Source organism: Leopardus geoffroyi, chromosome D4 (genome assembly GCF_018350155.1).
Source record: "Leopardus geoffroyi isolate Oge1 chromosome D4, O.geoffroyi_Oge1_pat1.0, whole genome shotgun sequence".
NCBI classification, from domain to species: domain Eukaryota; kingdom Metazoa; phylum Chordata; class Mammalia; order Carnivora; family Felidae; genus Leopardus; species Leopardus geoffroyi.
The window spans coordinates 6,788,627-6,798,508 of NC_059342.1; the positions used below are offsets into that span (position 1 = coordinate 6,788,627).

A 9,882-nucleotide genomic window follows, 5' to 3' on the forward strand; every position below is an offset into this window, starting at 1 on the left:
GCACTGTTATCACGTGTGAATGCAATTTGAGGCATGAAAAGAATTTGGGTACTCTATCCACACTGCTGACCTCATCATCACTGACTTCCGGAAAGGAGGCTCACACACACTGGACTTACTTTAATTCCTACCCAGGCTCTTTCTGTCTTTATCCATCAATGACCAAAGCTGAGTATTTTCTACAGATGCACTCAGGCTTCTTACCACAGTGACTCAGAGCACGAAAGCTCAGAGCCCCCACACCCTTACAGGAATTTCTTTTCTAAGACTCGGGTTCTCCTTTAAATGATAAAGATACAGCCAGTCTATGAAATACCTATTCTATTCTTGGTTTGGAATTCTTACGGAAGGTTTGTTTTCAGGTTATACAGGCAGCGGGACACAGAACTACTACGGGTAGCCACTTCTGCAGTTTTGTGCTTAAATTGAAGTGTAATAAGGTGAGAGGAAGAAGGGAAGGGGTTGAGTCCTCGGCAAAAGGACCGAGCCTTCCAGCCAGCTGATGTCCTGGTGTCATTTCCCCAGAAAAGTGACTGCAATGGAAGGGCCATCTACTACAATCTGCCAGTTTAAGAAAGCTAAACCTCTCTCCATATCCAGTCTGTTCTGGGTTGAGCATCGATACTGAATTTTTTTTTTTTTAATTTTTTTTTTCAACGTTTATTTATTTATTTTTTTTTTGGGGACAGAGAGAGACAGAGCATGAACGGGGGAGGGGCAGAGAGAGAGGGAGACACAGAATCGGAAACAGGCTCCAGGCTCTGAGCCATCAGCCCAGAGCCTGATGCGGGGCTCGAACTCACGGACCGCGAGATCGTGACCTGGCTGAAGTCGGACGCTTAACCGACTGCGCCACCCAGGCGCCCCCGATACTGAATCTTTATCACTGAGTCCTTACATGCTGATTCATAACTGAATCTATCATTTGTTAATTGAATGCTATTCTCATTTCTATTGTAAATCTGCATAAGTAATTTTCATATAAGGGTTTGTTAGTATCGTATGCATGCCCCATGGACCTGGAAATCAATGGAGGCCAAGTAGAATCCCCTCTTTTCACATGTAGTGGTAGGTAGTTTCCATTGGTCTCTCCTGGGTCTTCAGGGTTCTGGCTGCAGGACTGCCTCATTTACCCTTGGACTAGACTTCCCTAATGGCCACCATCATCATGATGTCAACATATATTGAGTACTTACCATGCTTAAGATATTGTGAAACTAACAGACATACTTCATGTGAATGACCTCGTCCAGTCCATGCAACTCCGTAAGGTTGTTGTTGTTGTTCCCCCATTTTATAGTTGAAGTTGAGTCATAGAGAGGAGGCTTCTTGCCCACGAATCACACAACTAGAGAGGGCTGGAGCTGGGATTTATAACCATGTCTGTGTGACTCCAAATCCTGACCCCTCGACCGTCCCGCCATATAGACTCTCCCCTGACTAGGACCTGAAAGATACTACATTGACATTGGTTTCATTAAAACTGTGGCCCAATAAATGGCAAGTTACAGACTGTTTACCAAATTATAAGAACATGAATTCAGTCTATAGTGGATGACAATACCTGAATGTGGTGAGTCCAAGCGACTGTCTAAATTAATCAGGTTCAGAAATAAGTGAGCTGCATTCTGAGGAAAAGCAGTAAGTGTGGGGAAATAGGAGCCTCTCTTTTTTATTCTTTTCTGTGTGCCTTTGGGTAAGTAGCTGACTAGCTTCTCTGTGCCTCTGTGCCTCTGGAGTTGTACTAGATACAGTTGAAAGCAGTGTTTTTCAAAGTACATCTCACAAGCCACTAGTGGGTTATAAAATCAACCATAATCTTTAAACTTTAAGGAATTTGGGGCTCAGTCGGTTAAACATCTGACTCTTGATTTTGGCTCAGGTCATGATCTCACAGTTTTGTGAATTTGAGCCCTGCATCGGGCTCTGTGCTCCACAGTGTGGAGCCTGCTTGAGATTCTCTCTCTCTCTCTCTCTCTCTCTCTCTCTCTCTGCCCCTCCCCTGTTTGCATCCTCTCTGTCTCCCTCAAAATAAATAAATAAAACAAAAAAAACTTTAAGGAATTAAATAGAATAGTAGAACATAAATATATTTATAGTATCAATGCTATACTATTTATAGTATTAGAATAATAAGGAATAAAAATAAAGCTACTCACATGTAGTAAAAAGTACTTTTTTAAACGTTTACTTATTTATTTTCAGAGAGAAACAGAGAGAGAGCATGAGAGCAGGGGCGGGCAGAGAGAGAGGGAGTGAGAGAATCCCAAGCAGGCTTTGTGCTGTCAGCCCAGAGCCTGACACAGGGCTTGAACCCACAAGCCATGAGATCATGACCTGAGCTGAAATCAAGAGTCAGCACTTACCCAACTGAGCCACCCAGGTGCCCCAGTGAGAAGTACTTCTGATCAGTGTTTTGTTTTGGGTGTGGTGTGTGTGTGTGTGTGTGTGTGTGTGTGTGTGTGTGTTAGGTCACAATGTAAATAATATTCCTTATGGAGGATCATAGTAAAAAAAGTTTGAATAGCACTTGACTGTGGTTCTCTACCTCAAACTGGAAGATTCTATTTAAGAGTTATGATACTTAATAGTAATTCAGGTCATGGCACAAATTCTTCTAAATGGACAGCCAGAATTACACATAGAATTGGGTGAGTCAATGCTAAATTTCCTCCTACTGAACTTTTAATAGAAAAAAAAAAATCCTCGAGAAATAAGATGTCCACCAAAATGTAAACCCTGTAAGAGCCGGATCTATGATCTAACTTCTTTTTCTTTTTCTTTTTCTTAATGTTTATTTTTGAGAAAGAGAGAGACAGAGCATGAGTGGCAGAGGGGCAGAGAGAGAAGGAGACAGAGAATCTGAAGCAGGCTCCAGGCCTTTGGGGCTCAAACCCACAAACCACGAGATGAGATCATGACCTGGGCTGATGTCGGATGCTTAACCTCCTGAGCCACCCAGACTCCCCCATGACCTACCTTCTTAACTGCTGTAACTTTAGTATCAGCAATATTGGTAGGCATTTGAGATTTATTGAACAAAAAATACATATAAATCTGTAAACGAGTAAAGATGAATGAATTCAGATTAAGAAAAAAGAGTTCTGGGGGCGCCTGGGTGGCGCAGTCGGTTAAGCGTCCTACTTCAGCCAGGTCACGATCTCGCGGCCCGTGAGTTCGAGCCCCGCGTCAGGCTCTGGGCTGATGGCTCAGAGCCTGGAGCCTGTTTCTGATTCTGTGTCTCCCTCTCTCTCTGCCCCTCCCCCGTTCATGCTCTGTCTCTCTCTGTCCCAAAAATAAATAAACGTTGAAAGAAAAAAGAGTTCTAATACTTAAGTCACACTCAAATTTGCAGACTGTAATTCTCTATAGTTGATTAGTGGACAGCTCATTGACAAAATTCAGCAGAAAAAAGGAGAGAAAGAGTCAAACGGAATCTAATGATGTTCAGTGTTTTCTTGATACCTGAAGGTCTTTCCCCAATAAGTAAGAAGTTAAACATAGTCTGATCGTGAAATAATGTTCTCCCTCTTTAACTCATGATTATTATCAGACTTTCACTGCTTTAACGTGTTCACAAAAGGGACATCTGTTCCTTTCTTCGCTCAATATGGTATGATTCCATGAGGGATACGAAGCCAGGGTAACAACACAATTAATCTCCTGATACTGGCTCTGCATGTCATGATTTGTCAATATTTAGGCAAACCCCTCATGGAACACTTGGTATATTCCTCAGATTCCATTTGCTTCTCAGCTGCCCTCCTCTTGTTCGACCCAATATGACAATTTAGTTTAAAAACATGACAATCTAGAGTCCTAAGTAAACGTTGCCACACCTACCCCTTGATCCATCCATCTCTTGATATAGCTGAGAATGTCCATTTCTGTACCAGATCAGACCTTGGCAGTCAGTGTAGTGGAATGCCCCTGGAGTTCTCTAGGGTCTCCATAACAAAGCCCTAGTGCATTAACGGTCTCCACAAAGACAAAGATCCCTCCCCAGCACCAAGGAGATACAAGGTCTTGGGAATGAGAACTAACATGCTGTCTTCATAAAAGCAGCAGTTCCCCAAAACTCAAATCCAAATCCAGAATCCCCAGGGAGCTTTTCAAACACAGATTCCTAACCGCCTTATGTAGACAGTTACATTAAGTACATATTCTAATTTGGTAAGCCTGAGATAGGGCTTAGAAATCTGTATTTTTATTTTTTAAGGACAAACAGTATACATAAGGAAAAAGGCAAAAATCATACCTGTATGATTGAAAAGTTTTTACATAGTGAACATACCCAGCTAATTGATCAGATCAAGAAATAGAACATCCTGGCAGCATATCAGAATCCCTTTCATGTTCTTTTTTGAGACTCTGCCTCTTCTTTGCCCTCCCCACCACCAAGGTTAGCCTGCATCTTGACTTCGAACAGCACAGGTTGGTTTTGACTTTTTTGAACTTGATACAAATGGAACTATACAATACTTACTTTTCTGTGTCTGGCTTTCTATGCTCAATATCACATTTGTTAAGTCTATGTTGTCACTATATTTGTGTCTTGCTCATTCTCACTGCTGTTCTGTGGATAGAAATTGAGGTTATTTCCAATTAGGGGCTGTTGCAAACAGTGCTGCAATGAACATTCTTATACATGTCTTTTGGTGCACATCTATATGCATTTCTGTTGGATGCATATATAGGAAAGAAGGTGCTCACGGGTCAGAGACGAGTCCTATATTTAGCTTTAGTAGACACTGCCAAACAGGTTTTCAATATGATTGTATCAAACTGGAATATTTTAAACTATTTCCCAGTTGATTTACCAGGTGTGGTAACCACTGAATGCATGAGCATTTGAAGGCAGCCACGATGTTGACCTCTTTCTACTGCCCCCAATGTACTGGACAGTACCTTACACATGGTAAGAGATCAGCAAATATTGATTTAAATTTGACTTAAATTGATTGAATTACATTTTCCCCAAGTATTAATCAATACATGAGGAACCACAAAGCTCTCACTTCACTTTATTTTCTGATCAGCTTTTCTTACAGTTTTATAGAAGAGTATTCCTCTTAAATGAGACAGTAAAAGGAGATATGACCCCAACCAGAGTGGTCACCTGTTTTCCCTTCATAGAGTTTCCCCACCACCCCCAACCAACAGAATTGAATTCCATCAGATGCATCTAGAAAAAAATCCTTAGGGCTAATCTTGGCTCAACCACAGACACATTCTACTATGGATTGAATGTCTGTGTCCCCCTAAAATTCATATACTGAAGCCTTCACCCTCAGTGTGACTGTATTTGGACAAGAGCCCTCTAAGGAAGTAAATGTAAGGTTCTATAAGGTCATAAGAGTAGGGCCCTGACCTGATAAGGTTAGGGTCCTAAAAAAGAGCTTCCTCTTCACTGCCCACCTCACCACACACACACACAGGCACACAAAGAAAATGTCATGTGAGGACACAACAAGAAGGCAGCCAACAGCAACCTGAGGCGAGAACTCTCACCGGAGAACGAGCACGTGGGCACCCTGATCACAGACATCCTCCTCCAGGACTGGGAGAAGATAAATTTCTGCTGCTGTTTGAGCCACAGTTTGTGGTATTTTGTTATGGTGGCCCAAGCAGACTAATACATACTCCAATGCAATTTACCAAGCATTTAGTGAGCCTACTGGGTTGGAATGCCACCTTGATCATGTAACTAGGTTCCAAAAGAAAAATGGAAGTTAACTTTTGGAGGAATACTCCAGCAAACTATTGCAAAGCATCCATTCACTGATTTCCAGGGAAAAGGCCTTCTCATTTCTGCCTCCGTCCAGGAGCTGGACCCTTCACAGTTGGGTTTAGGTTAGTGCAACCAAAATCCACAAGTTCCAACCCAGAGTTGGCAACAGCAGTGGATGACGCAGGTGAGAGCTCCCCAAAAGAATGATTCTATACAGAAAAATCCGTGAGTGAGGACCAAACATGCTTATGTCTAAAATACTAAAGGGTGATTTCAAAACAATACTTACAGTACAATCCCCAATTTTTCTAAAAGTCCATTATCTGTGTATATCCATATACTCATACCTGTAAATAAGAAGAGAAAAAAAATGCCTGTATGGAGAAGCAGAGTCTCACCAGATACCACTAAGACTGGAGATCAGTGGGGCACCTGGGTGGCTCAGTCGGTTGAGTGTCTGACTTCAGCTCAGGTCATGGTCTTGTGGTTTGTGAGAGTTCCAGCCCCACACCGGGCTCCCTGCTGTCAGCACAAAGCCCACTTCAGATCCTCTGTCCCCTCCCCACCTTGCACTTCTTAAAAACAAGTAAACATTAAGAAAAACAGACTGGAGATTACTTAAGCCTTTATGGAAGACAATTTGACAGATAGCTTTCATGTTTTAAATGCATGTGCCCTTTGACCCAGTAATTCTAATCCTTGGATTCTTCTTACAGATGTATGAGCATAGAAGCCCAACCTCAAATGTACAATGATGTTTATTGCAGTACTGCTGTTAATGATAATAATAATAATAAAAGAATCTAAATGCTATCAATAATGGAATGGTGAAAATAAATCATGATATACAGTGGAAAACTGCACAGGCTTTAGTGAGAATGCAGAAGGTAGTTCTCTGTATGTACTAATGTGAAAAGCTGCCTATGATGTATTATAAACGAAAAAAGCAAGTCACAGATCAATATTTATAGTATGATCCCATCTGTATAGACAAACTTCCTGTATATGACTCTGTGTGGGCAAAAGCACAGGCTATAAGTCTGGAAGAACAGTGCTGGTTATGGTAACCTTTGGAGAGAACAGTGGGGTAAGGGGTAAAGGGTGTGTATGAGTTTGCTAGGGCTGCCCTAAAAAAATGCCACAGGCTGGTGGCTTGACCAACCGTAATGCATTTTCTCAGTTTTGGAGGCGAGAAGTCCAAGATCAAGGTGTCCACAGGTTTCTTCTGAGGTCTCTTTCCTTGGCTTGCTGATAGCTACCTTCTTGCCGTGTCCTCATGAGGCTTTTTCTCTGTGTATGTCCCCCTGGTATCTCTCTGTGTGTCCAAATCTCCTCTTCTTCTAGAGATACCAGTTGGACTGGATTAGGGCCCATCCTAACAGCCTCATTTTAACTCAATCCCTTTTTTAAAGACCCTATGTCCACACAGTCACATTCAGAGGTACTGAGGATGAGGACTTCAACATCACGATTTTGAGGGAGACACAATTTAGCCCATAATTGTGTGAGTTCCACATTTCGTCTATCTTGTCTCCATTGTTTAATGATGAGCATATATTTCTGTTGTAATTTTTTATAAATAGGAAAAATTGACTGGAAGACAAATGTTAACAGCAAAATATTAATAGGATTTATCTCTAAGGACTATAGGTGATCTTTATTTCCCCCCGCCTATGGTTTTTAACATTTCTCTCTAATGCTCTTGGATGAACATGTATTACTTTTTAATTAGGAAGCAGAATAAGTGTTATATTTTAATGAAATAAATAAGACTAACAGCTTCCCCCTTCCAAAGCCTGGGAATTAGACTTGCTCAGAGAAAGTAACCACCTTTGGAAGTGGCTAGTGGAATTTAACAACTTACAGTGACGCTTTGGTCACGATAAGCTATTTGAAACATGTGATCATTCAGGGATGGCGTGTGATTCCTAGGTTGTGCACACTGGCATACCTTCTCTCAATTTTCTCGGTTCCAGAAGCAAAGTGTATCTAGTCTTCAATTAGTAGCCTTTTCAGGCAATTATTCAAATTACAGATTTTCCAAATGAGTAGTACATTATGCCGAAGGTGGAAATTGCACACTTTTTCTTAATTTACTAAATTTGATTCTTAATCCCAACTCTGATAATGTCCTATTTTTTTTCCAAGAGATGTACAACATAGTAATGAAATAATCCCATCACGCTGTGAGATTACCTGCAGAGGAATATGTAAAGAATGAGAAAATAAATAGTTGTGACTCCCCTACTACCTGCTTGGCCTCAGGGTTTAAAGCCCCGTCAGAAAGGCCCATGGGATGTGCTGACTTCTGAGGTCAGCAACTTTTCCTCGGAGTTATGGGGGCAATGTACTGTCAGGTGATGGGTGCAGCAGTCTCTCTCTCAGGGAGTTCCCGTCTACGTGCCCAGGCTTTGAGCAGAATCTCCTAACAAGGAAATTGCTGTATGTTTCCCATGTGGTTATTTGAAGGATGAAGCAATGATGTCTTCCAAAGTAGCATCTTCTTTTTTTCTCCTTTTTCCCTTAGAAGCTGCCTCTAGTGCTGGTAAGAGTGGATTTCCCAGAGATGGAAAACAATCTAAAATAACAAGTAACTGGAAATTTTGAAATTTGTCTTTTTTGTGGTCAGGAATACTGAAAGTTTTCACCCCATGGGGGAGCCACTCAGAATTCCTGACTATTCATTCATCCACTGGAATGTAGCAGACTTGGAAATTCCCAACCTCTCATCTTGTCAGAGATCCATTTCGTCAATATACCAAGTCTTGTCAGCCACAGCAGTTCACGTCTACCCATGCCTTTAGAAATGGGCAGGTCTCTTTTCCCTTCACATTTTTAGTTGTGGTAGTCAGAACAAATGTTTTGGAGAATGACTGTGAATGGAAGATGAAGGAATGAATGGCTTCCAGAATTACATCACCAAATACGATGTTCCACAAACTCTTTGGCAATAGCAACACTGCATTTACAAATATTTCCTTCCTGTAAAACTAAGCTAAAAGTTGGCTTCCATTAGCAATTTCCTAAAGGCGTATTCCAGTTCTAACCCAACTCTATCCCAACTCTATCCAAGCTGTGAAAATTAACCATGTTTATCTACCTGCTGGGTAAAGAGTGGGAAGAAAGAAAAATGGCGGGTGGTCAAGTGATGAAGACCTACTTTTGTTCATTCTCTTTCATCTTTCACGTGTAGAATCTATGACACTTTGTCCCTAGAGAATAAGAAGTAGGCTCTTTGCTGACTTCTTTGGCAAGACTGGGAAGGTACCTTGTGCTGCAGGATTAGCTGAGGGGGTTCCATGCAACTGAGCGGCACGGTTTAAACGAAAGAAGACAAGGGCGCCAGGTGGCTCAGTTGGTTAAGCGTCTCACTCTTCATCTTGGCTCAGGTCATGATCTTGTGGTTTGTGAGATCAAGCTGTGCAGCAGGCTCTTTGCTGTCGGTGTCAGGCCTGCTTGGGATTCTCTCTCCCTCTCTCTCTCTCTGAAAATAAATAAACATGAAAAAAATTAAAAATAAACGAAAGAAGACAGAGTGAGAAAGGACAGAGGAGGCTGCGGGGGAGGCATGGACTGGACGCTGGCTACTCTTCCTTGTCCCACCCTGGCAAGCAGTGACGTGAGGCCCTAAGTAGTTCTTTCCAGTTGACCGAGCACTCACACACGCAAGAACTCGTCTGGCTTTCACAGCACCCTGTGTTGAAGAAATGGCCGGTATATACAGTAAATACTATTTTGTAACATATCCCATTAGGTTTTCAAGCTTTGGAGTCCCACATTTGGGCCTCAGATCTTAGCTCAGTCACTTCCTGGCTGTGTGACCTTAAGTAAGGTAATTCACTTCCCTGTGCCCGGTTTTTCTCATTCATAAAAGGGTGACGGTAATCATACCTACTTCACAGGATTGAGGTGCAGTTTAAATGAGATAACACAAGTCCTCAGCACACAGTAATCCCTTAATAGAGGTTATCTATTATTTGAAATCAGTGTTTGCTTTTATGGTTTCTGTCTTAGGTATCATGCCGAGAAAGTTCTTTCCTTCCCTAAGATTATATATACACTCGTATTTCCTTTGATGATCTCATGTTTTACATTTAAGAATTTAAAAATTTTTATTTTATTGTGCTAAGAACATATAACATGAGATCTAC

The 9,882-nt window shown here is 41.6% G+C and overlaps 1 long non-coding RNA gene across 1 annotated transcript; it reads right to left on the reverse strand.

Annotated features, from left to right (window-relative positions):
• Nucleotides 1-4,185: 4,185 nt before the first annotated feature.
• LOC123593129 lies at nucleotides 4,186-9,141 on the reverse strand. Its single transcript, XR_006710143.1, has 3 exons — nucleotides 9,000-9,141; nucleotides 6,021-6,078; nucleotides 4,186-4,576 (listed from the first exon to the last, which is right to left on the reverse strand). It is a non-coding gene; the product is annotated as an uncharacterized LOC123593129 (long non-coding RNA).
• Between the last annotated feature and the right edge of the window lie 741 nt (nucleotides 9,142-9,882).